Source organism: Bombina bombina, chromosome 1 (genome assembly GCF_027579735.1).
Source record: "Bombina bombina isolate aBomBom1 chromosome 1, aBomBom1.pri, whole genome shotgun sequence".
NCBI classification, from domain to species: Eukaryota; Metazoa; Chordata; class Amphibia; order Anura; family Bombinatoridae; genus Bombina; species Bombina bombina.
The window spans coordinates 368,473,339-368,484,692 of record NC_069499.1 but is presented as its reverse complement, the minus strand read 5'-3'; positions in this window follow the sequence as shown (position 1 = coordinate 368,484,692).

Below are 11,354 nucleotides of genomic sequence, written 5' to 3'. Positions count from 1 at the left end.
ATGAAGATCTTGGAGCCAGGACGGATCGGTGAACCTGGTATGGTGAAGACAAGGTAGGAAGATCTTCAGGGGCTTAGTGTTAGGTTTATTTAAGGGTGGTTTGGGTTAGATTAGGGGTATGTGGGTGGTGGGTTGTAATGTTGGGGGGGGGGGTATTGTATGTTTTTTTTACAGGCAAAAGAGCTGAACTTCTTGGGGCATGCCCCGCAAAGGGCCCTGTTCAGGGCTGGTAAGGTAAAAGAGCTTGTAACTTTTTTAATTTAGAATAGGGTAGGGAATTTTTTATTTTGGGGGGCTTTGTTATTTTATTAGGGGGCTTAGAGTAGGTGTAATTAGTTTAAAATTGTTGTAATATTTTTCTTATGTTTGTAAATATTTTTTTATTTTCTGTAACTTAGTTCTTTTTTATTTTTTGTACTTTAGCTAGTTTATTTAATTGTATTTATTTGTAGGAATTGTGTTTATTTAATTTATTGATAGTGTAGTGTTAGGTTAATTGTAGGTAATTGTAGGTAGTTTATTTAATTATTTTATTGATAGGGTAGTGTTAGGTTTAATTATATCTTAGGTTAGGATTTATTTTACAGGTAATTTTGTAATTCTTTTAACTAGGTAACTATTAAATAGTTCTTAACTATTTAATAGCTATTGTACCTAGTTAAAATAAATACCAAGTTGCCTGTAAAATAAATATTAATCCTAAAATAGCTAAAATATAATTATAATTTATATTGTAGCTATATTAGGATTTATTTTACAGGTAAGTATTTAGCTTTAAATAGGATTAATTTATTTAATAAGAGTTAATTTATTTCGTTAGATTAAAATTATATTTAAGTTAGGGGGGTGTTAGTGTTAGGGTTAGACTTAGCTTTAGGGGTTAATACATTTATTAGAATAGCGGTGAGCTCCGGTCGGCAGATTAGGGGTTAATAATTGAAGTTAGGTGTCGGCGATGTTAGGGAGGGCAGATTAGGGGTTAATACTATTTATGATAGGGTTAGTGAGGCGGGTTAGGGGTTAATAACTTTATTATAGTAGCGGTGCGGTCCGCTCGGCAGATTAGGGGTTAATAAGTGTAGGCAGGTGTCGGCGACGTTGTGGGGGGCAGATTAGGGGTTAATAAATATAATATAGGGGTCGGCGGTGTTAGGGGTAGCAGATTAGGGGTACATAGGGATAACGTAGGTGGCGGCGCTTTGCGGTCGGAAGATTAGGGGTTAATTATTTTAAGTAGCTGGCGGCGATGTTGTGGGGGGCAGATTAGGGGTTAATAAATGTAATATAGGGGTCGGCGGGGTTAGGGGCAGCAGATTAGGGGTACATAAGTATAACGTAGGTGGCGGTCGGAAGATTAGGGGTTAAAAATTTTAATCGAGTGGCGGCGATGTGGGGGGAGCTCGGTTTAGGGGTACATAGGTAGTTTATGGGTGTTAGTGTACTTTAGGGTACAGTAGTTAAGAGCTTTATGAACCGGCGTTAGCCAGAAAGCTCTTAACTCCTGCTATTTTCAGGCGGCTGGAATCTTGTCGTTAGAGCTCTAACGCTCACTGCAGAAACGACTCTAAATACCAGCGTTAGAAAGATCCCATTGAAAAGATAGGATACGCAAATGGCGTAGGGGGATCTGCGGTATGGAAAAGTCGCGGCTGCAAAGTGAGCGTTAGACCCTTTAATCACTGACTCCAAATACCAGCGGGCGGCCAAAACCAGCGTTAGGAGCCTCTAACGCTGGTTTTGACGGCTACCGCCGAACTCTAAATCTAGGCCTAAGAATGCAGGATCAGAATGAATCTAAAATGGCTGCATCACAGGAGCTGGGAGGGTCTGGGAGGGAGTGTCTGCTGCTGATTGGCTGAAATGTGTCTGCAGACTGTGAGATACAGGGTCAAAGTTTACTCAATGATGACGAATAGGGGTCAGATCGAACATCGCATATGTTCACCCGCCGCAAACTATTCGCGACATCACTATTTCTAATTTTTCTTTATTTTAAAATGTATGGATGATTCTTTGATATGTTCTTGACCAGAGGCCTGTCCATGCTTAAAGTGACTTTAAATATCATATATTTTTTTTACAAAATAAAGATGTTTAATGGTTTGGTTTATACACATTCCCGTTTTTACCATTAACAACAATGTTATATTTTATATAGTTTTCACCTCTATGAATAGCTTTTCTATAAGCATATTCTGACAGACCACTGATACAATTTCATTTTATTAGTAAACTATTAATTTTCCTATTTTTAAAAAACAATAATTAAAAAAAAAATATATATATATATATATATATATATATATATATATATATATATATACATTAATATATTTATTTTAATGTTAGAAATAATAAAGAGCTCAAAATTATATTTTAATTTAAAAATTCTGCTATTCAGCTGAGCTGCCCTGGTCCTATCTAATCCTAATCTTTCCCTATCAAAGTTTAATCGATCACTATCCCTCTGCCTTTCATAAATAAATATATCCCTCTCGAACTCTAATCTTGCACTATCCCTATGGCGTTCATATACAAATCTTTCCCTCTCTAAATCTATTCTAGCTGATTCTATCCTCAACTTTTCCCTCTCTATATCTAATCTTTCCCTATCTACTGTAATGCCCCTCTCATGTCTGACAGACATTTGTTAAATAGGCCTCAAAGAATCGTCATGAAATACACAGGTGATTATCCAAACCTTTCATTTATTTGAAGTTGCAAAGGACTGTCAATTCAAATATGTTTAATCATCATTAAAGGGATAGTCTAGTAAGATCAAAACTTTCATTATTCAGATAGATCATGACATTTTAAGCAACATTATTAGTTAATCCGATTATCAATTCTTATTAGTTCTCTTGTTATCTTTCTTTAAAAATAGAAAGTAATATTAAAAGCAGGCACATTTTGGTTTCAGCAAATGTATACCGTTTGTTGATTGGATGTTTACATTTAGACAACAATCAACAAGCGGTACCCAGGTGCTGAACCAAAAATGTCCTGCCTTTTAAGCTTACATTCATGGTTTGCAAATAAAGATAACGAGAATAATTAAAAATGTATGATAGGAATAAATTTGAAGCTTAATTGTATGCTCTATCTGAACCATTAAATTTTAATGTTAACTATAATATCCCTTAAAGCTCAGTGGCATCACTAGGGGGGGCGGGCCGCACCCGGGTGACACCCTCCAGAGGGTGACACCAAAAAAAAAAAAAATCTTTTTTAATTTTATTGAAATTCAAAGAAATACAATGTTGAGATGCATAGCTTTTTTTTTTATTAGAGGGGCTGGCATTTGTGAACATTGGTGGGACTGGGGAAGTTGTAGACACACAATTTTTTTTACCCTTTAGCCAGTGCTGCAATTTCAACAAATAGTTTTCCCGGCTGCTTTTGCTTGTTTGTACTTTGCTTCTCCCCTGCCCAATTTCGCTATGAATGTTGTGGGCATGCCGTGGGGCTTGCAAAATTGCGCTGCTAGCCTAAACCTGCCTGCCTATCTGTGCTCACTGCTCAGTGACATGTGGAGCAGTGGAGTCACTCACTGCTGTGCTGTCTCTCTAAACGGGAACTGGCAAATCATGAGGGGATACCTGGCACCTGACCGCATGACTGTTTGACACTGTCTTTAAAGTGAAGGAGCCACGTATGATGCCCACCAAACCATTACGGTTACGGTACACTAAGTGCACACTGAACAGGTAGGAGGGCGGGCGGGGGTCTGGGGGTGGGCAGAGTGCAGAGGTGATTGGTCATAAGAAGCGGTAGGCACGCGGCCTGGGGCTGTGCACTGACAGGCTTGGAACAGAGTCAGAGAGCAGAATTTTCATAGTTTGCACCTAAAACTTTTCTTTAGTGATTTATTTTTAGAGTGCTCTGTTTATCTTTCATTTGATGCTCTGCTGAGCCAGGGAGCAGCTCTAGGCATGCGCTTTATAATTAATGCAGTGCAGTTTACATATTTTGTAAGTGTGTGTCTGAGTTTTTGTGTGTGTGTGTGTGTGTGTCTCAGTGTTTTTGTGTGTGTGTTTTTGTGTGTGTGTCTGAGTGTGTTTCTGAGTGTGTGTCTGAGTGTGTTTCTGAGTGTTTGTGTGTGCATCTGAGTATGTTTTAAGTGTGTCTGAGTGTTTGGATGTGTGTTTGCCTGTGTTTTTGTGTGTGTCTGCTTTCTGGGGGGGGGGGGGGGTGACACCATAACTTACTGCACCGGGTGACACCAACCCTAGTGACGCCACTGTTAAAGCTATATAATACAAAATTAAATTTCAAATTAAATATAGTTCTATTTAATTGTATTCATTTACTCTGTATCTTTTTTTGAAGGAGCAACAATGCACTACTGTTGGCTCACTGAACACATAGGTGAGACAATCACAATCAGTATATATGTATATCTATCTATCTATCTATCTATCTATCTATCTATCTATCTATCTATCCATGTATGCATGTACCAATCATCATCTATAAGCTTGGTTCTTTGATACTAAAGTACTTTCAAAGTTAACCTTTTAATCTAAAGTATAAAAATGTAATGATGCAAATTAAATAATATACTTACATTTTCAATATGATTAAAGGGACACTGAACCCATTTTTTTCTTTCAAGATTCAGGTAGAGCATGATATTTTAATCAAATTTCTAATTTACTCCTATTATCAAATTTTCTTCATTATCTTGGTATATTTATTTGAAATGCAAGAATGTAAGTTTAGATACCGGCCCATTTTTGGTGAACAACCTGGGTTGTTCTTGCTGATTGGTGGATATATTCATGCACCAATAAAAAAAGTGCTGTCCAGAGTTCCAAAACCCCAAAAAAACTTAGATGCCTTCTTTTCAAATAGAGATAGCAAGAGAACAAAGAACAATTATAATAGAAGTAAATTAGAAAGTTGCTTAAAATTGCATGCTCTATCTGAATTGTGAAAGACAAAATTTGGGTTCAATGTCCCTTTAATCTAGGATTCTCTATCCTAATCCACTGAATAAGGGTTTGTGTTTCATGTCCCTGTAAATTTATGGCTAACTAAAGATATTAAAAATATTTAAATTTAACAATAGTTACATTTCCGTATGTGTATCTAAAATAAATGTTCTATGTAAATGAGAACTAACATCATTTGACTGTCCTTTGAAATACTATGAAATGAGAGATTATCTAAACAATTATTTCACATTAATGTTTATGAAAGTGATATTCTTCATTAATACACATTTAACTTTCACATTGAGCTATTGACAATCCTGATAATCTGAATACACATAACATTCATGTTTGATCTTGTTTTTTTTACCTGAGGAGGAGATCGTAGATCTTGGAGGGGGTCCCAAAGCTCTTCGGACTTCAGCTGTATAATGAAAATAGAATATACATATTTAGAAATGTGAACAATCATACAAGTAATAACAATTTAATTAAAAGCAAAGTAATAATAGAAAACATACCTGTAGATCGGCCAATGCTTGCTCCATCAGGGGTGCTGCACATAATGTCCGGGTGTGTGGCGGCCGAGGAGAAGCTGTAGCTGGATTCGGTGTGGATACTGATAGGCAATAGGAGGGTCTCATCTCCAGCCGTGGCAGCATCATCAGCTGGAACTGCAGCAGCACCTGCAGCACTGGTAGATGCTTAAACAAATACATGAAATAAAATATTATTATCAATGTTATTGCACATCATAATTTTAATAAACATTTTAAAGAAAAACAAAACAAAAACATGTGCGACATCAATAATGCATGCAATAGAATGTTACCTGCCAACTCATCAGTATCATTCCCCACCAAATCCAGACCGAGCGTCATGTTTGTTCTCAGCTTCTCCCTAAGCTGAACCTCATACTCTGATAGTTCAGCCACATATGGCGCGCCACCACCGGTCATATGTGCAGCCTGCTTCTCCCTGGCTCTTGTAAAAGCTTAGGTCAATATACTCTATTTTAAATTCCCTTTTATAGATAGGTAATACGTAGACAATCAGCCGTTAACAATTATACAATCATCAAAAACTTTTACAGTATAATGAAATATTTCATATAATTTCGTCATTGATGACACCTGTTTAATATAATCCTTGAATAATAACGATCTATAATTGTCTTGATGTCTCAGTAAAACAATATTATTGAATGTTTAAAAATATATTTATGGCGCAATATAAATTAGTTGGTGATGGTGAATCCGTCATCCTTGTCTACAAGGTGTCATCCTTGTCTATAGAGTGTCATACTTGTCTACAGGGCGTCATACTTGTCTACAGTGTGTCATTCTTGTCTACTTAGACAATCAGCCGTTAATTATACATTCATCATATACTTTTACATTATTTGGACATATTGTTTTATAATTCCGTCATCGATGACGCCTGTTGAATATAATCGTCGAACAACGATCTATAAATATAGCTGCAAGCAGCGATAGAGGTGGCCATGCGCATCGACATTGCAATGGCATACAAGCAGCTAAGTCACAATATAGAGCTTTATAGAATTTTTTACAATTCTAACATTAGCAGTTGGAAAGAAAACACATTTTCGAAATTTTTGCATTTTTCAAGATGGCTGCCCCACCATATGACCAATTCTTTCATCACGATCAGATGTAACTCTATGTGACAATGTATGGTTATATAGCAAATTTCACAGCTTTAACATAAGCGGTTGAAAAGAAAACACATTTTCAAAATGTTCGCGTAAACCAATATGGCTGCCACAGCTTGGGACCAATTCCTTCAACATGAACAACTGTGACTCTAGGTCACAATATAAGGTTATACAGCAAGTTTCACAGTTCTAACATAAGCAGTTACAGAGAAAATAGATTTTCGAAATATTCGCATAAAACAAAATGGCTGCCAGATCATATGATATTCAGCCTCCATATTATGCACAATAATTGTCACCATAGATCTCAATAAACATGGGAAAAATAAAGCATTTTTGTAAAATGGTTTTTGTTTTATTATTAATTTAAAAATATTGTTACGCGTTTTTGAACAATTCTAAATGGCTGCCAAACCACATGACCTATCAACTTCTCTTGAACAAATCTGAATGTTAGTCATAAGATAACTCTGTAAACAAAATTTCAAGTCTGTGCCATGAGCGGTTTCGAGAAGAAGATTTTTGTAGTTTTTTAAAAATGCGCATACGAAACAAAATGGCCGCCAAGCTATGCATTGTATGGCTTTCAAATTGCACATACTAATGCTCACTATAGACCTCTACAATTTGCAGAAGTTTTATGAAAATTTGCAAATGTTTTATTTCACGAAGGCGACTGCGCAGTGCGAATTTTCTACTGCAATATTGCCTTTAGGGGTCATAACTATGTGTACTCATATGTCTGCTACAATGTAATATAGTTAAATAGTGTAAACATAATGCATAAAGTGCAAATTTACGCAATTAAACAGCGATAAAAAGGTGAATGGCTCATAGCAGCCATGTTGATTATGGAAAATTCGCAGTTTGAACAAACTTGGTAGAGGACCTTGCAAGGAGCACATGTGCAAAATTGCGCTTCATTGCACTTTGCGGTTGCAGAGAAGAAGATGTTTAAAGATTTTTGCACAATTCAAAATGGCAGCTAGGTCATGTGACTAAATCACTTCTCTTGAACAAAATTTATTATAGGTCAGTACAGCAGTACACACAGCAAGTTTCACAGCTGTAACATAAGCGGTTCTGGAGAAGAAGATTTTAAAGCGGTTGTCGAAATTTGTCACAAAAAGCAATATGGCTGCTAGATCACATGACCTATGAGATTTATTTTGCATAGGATTATGCAGAGCATAGATCTTTAGCATAGTGCCAATTTTCATGAGTTTTAGAGTTATGCTGTTGTTTTTATAAGCACTTGAATAAGTGGCGGAATAATAATAATAATAAATATAGCTGCAAGCAGCGATAGAGGTGGCCATGCGTATCGACATTGCAATGGCATACAAGCAGCTAAGTGACAATATAAAGCTTTTTTTAGAAGTTTTTACAATTCTAACATTAGCAGTTGGAAAGAAAACACAATTTTGAAATGTTTGCGTTTTTCAAGATGGCTGCCCCACCATATGACCAATACTTTCATCACGATCAGATGTAACTCTAGGTGACAAGATTTTGTTTTACAGCAAATTTCACAGCTTTAACATAAGCGGTTGGAAAGAAAACACGTTTTCGAAATTTTCGCATAAACCAATATGGCTGCCACAGCTTGTGGCCAATTCCTTCAACATGAACAACTGTGACTCTAGGTCACAATATAAGGTTATACAGCAAGTTTCAAAGTTCTAACATAAGCAGTTGCAGAGAAAATTGAGTTTTGAAATATTCGCATAAAACAAAAAGGCTGCCAGATCATATGATATACAGCCTCCATATTATGCACAATAATTGGCACCATGGATGTCAATAAACATGGAAAAAATAAAGCTTTTTGGTAAAACAGTTTTTGTTTTATTATTAATTTAAAAATATCGTTAAGCATTTTTGAACAATTCAAAATGGCTGCCAAACAACATGACGTATCAACTTCTCTTGAACAAATCTTAATGTTAGTCATAAGATAACTCTATAAACAAAATTTCAAGTCTTTGCCATAAGCGGTTTCGGAGAAGAAGATTTTTGTAGTTTTTAAAAGCAGCGCATTCGAAAGAAAATGGCCACCAAGCTATGCAATGTATGGCTTTCAAATTGCACATATTAATGCTCACTATAGTCCTTTACAATTTGCAGAAGTTTCATGAAAATTTGCAAATGTTTTATTTTACGAAGGCGACTGCGCAGTGCGAATTTTAACCGCAATATTGTCTTTAGGGGTCATAACTATGTGTAATCATGTGTCTGCTGCACTGTAATATAGTTAAATAGTGTAAATATAATGCATAAAGTGCAAATTTACGCAATTAAACAACAATAAAAAGGCGAATTGCTCATAGCAGCCATGTTGATTATGGAAAATTCGCATTTTTAACAATCTTGGTAGATGAACTTGCATTGAGTACATGTGCAAAATTCCGCTTTATTGCACTTAGCGGTTTCAGAGAAGAAGATGTTTAAAGATTTTTGCACATTTCAAAATGGCAGCTAGATCATGTGACCAAATAACTTCTCTTGAACAAACTTTATTCTAGGTCAGTACAGCAGTACACACAGCATGTTTCACAACTGTAACATAAGCGGTTCCGGAGAAGAAGATTTTCAAGCGTTTGTGAAAATTTTTCGCAAAAAACAATATGGCTGCTAGATCACATGACCTATGAGATTTGTATTGCATAGGAATATGCACAGCATAGATCTCTAGCACTGTGCCAAGTTTCATGAGTTTTTGAGTTATGCTGTGGTTATTATAAGCATTTGAAAAAAACGGCGGAAAAATAATATTAATAGTACAAGCAATAACAAATAATAATATAGCTGCAAGCAGCAATAGAGGTGGCCAAGCGCATTGCCTATGCAATGGCATATAAGCAGCTAAGTCCCAATATATAGCTATAAAGCAAGTTTTTGCAGTTCTAAGATAAACAGTTGGAAAGAAAACACAATTTTGAAATTATTGCGTTTTTAAAGATGGCTGCCACACTATATGAACAATACTTTCAGCATGAACAGATGTAACTCTAGGTCACATTATATGGTTATACAACAAATTTCAAAGCTTTAACATAAGCGGTTGCAAAGAAAACACATTTTCGAAGTTTTTGCGTTATTCAAGATGGCGGCCATACCATGTGACCAATACTTTCAACATGAACAGATGTAACTGTATGTCACAATATAAGGTTATACATAAAGTTTCACAGTTCTAACATAAGTGGTTGCAGAGAAAACAGATTTTTGAAATTTTCGGATAAAACAAAATGGCTGCCAGAATATATGATATACAGTCTCCATATTATGCACAATAGTTGTCACCATAGATGTCAATAAGCATGGCAAAAATAAAGCATTTTGGTAAAACTGTTTTTGTTTTATTATTAATTTAAAAATATCGTTAAGCGTTTTTGAACCATTCAAAATGGCTGCCAAACCACATGACGTATCAACTTCTCTTGAACAAATCTGAATGTTAGTCATAAGATAACTCTATAAACAAAATTTCAAGTCTGTGCCATAAGCGGTTTCGGAGAAGAAGATTTTTGTAGTTTTTAAAAACAGCGCATTCGAAACAAAATGGCCACCAAGCTATGCAATGTATGGCTTTCAAATTGCACATACTAATGCTCACTATAGACCTCTACAATTTGCAGAAGTTTCATGAAAATTTGCAAATGTTTTATTTCACGAAGGCGACTGTGCAGTGCGAATTTTACCTGCAATATTGCCTTTAGGGGTCATAACTGTGTGTAATCATGTGTCTTCTGCACTGTAATATAGTTAAATAGTGTAAATATAATGCATAAAGTGCAAATTTACACAATTAAACAACGATAAAAAGGCGAATCGCTCATAGCAGCCATGTTGATTATGGAAAATTTGCAGTTTTAACAATCTTGGTAGAGGAACTCGCAAAGAGTACATGTGCAAAATTGCGCTTTATTGCACTTAGCGGTTTCAGAGAAGAAGATGTTTAAAGGTTTTCGCACATTTCAAAATGGCAGCTAGATCATGTGACCAAATCACTTCTCTTGAACAAACTTTATTCTAGGTCAGTACAGCAGTACACACAGCAAGTTTCACAGATGTAACATAAGCGGTTCTGGAGAAGAAGATTTTCAAACATTTGTCGAAATTTGTCGCAAAAAACAATATGGCTGCTAGATCACATGACCTATGAGATTTATGTTGCAAAGGATTATGCACAGCATAGATCTCTAGCAATGTGCCAAGTTTCATTTGTTTTTGAGTTATGCTGTTGTTATTATAAGCATTTGAAAAAAACGGCGGAAAAATAATTTTAATAATACAAGCAATAACAAATAATAATATAGCTGCAAGCAGCAATAGAGGTGGCCAAGCGTATTGCCTATGCAATGCCATACAAGCAGCTAAGTCACAAAAATAGCTATAAAGCAAGTTTTTGCAGTTCTAAGTTAAACAGTTGGAAAGAAAACACATTTTTTAAATTATTGCGTTTTTAAAGATGGCTGCCACACTATATGACCAATACTTTCAGCATGAACAGATGTAACTCTAGGTCACATTATATGGTTATACAGCAAATTTCAAAGCTTTAACATAAGCGGTTGCAAAGAAAACACATTTTCAAAGTTTTTGCGTTATTCAAGATGGCGGCCATACCATGTGACCAATATTTTCAACATGAACAGATGTAACTGTATGTCACAATATAAGGTTATACATAAAGTTTCACAGTTCTAACATAAGTGGTTGCAGAGAAAATAGATTTT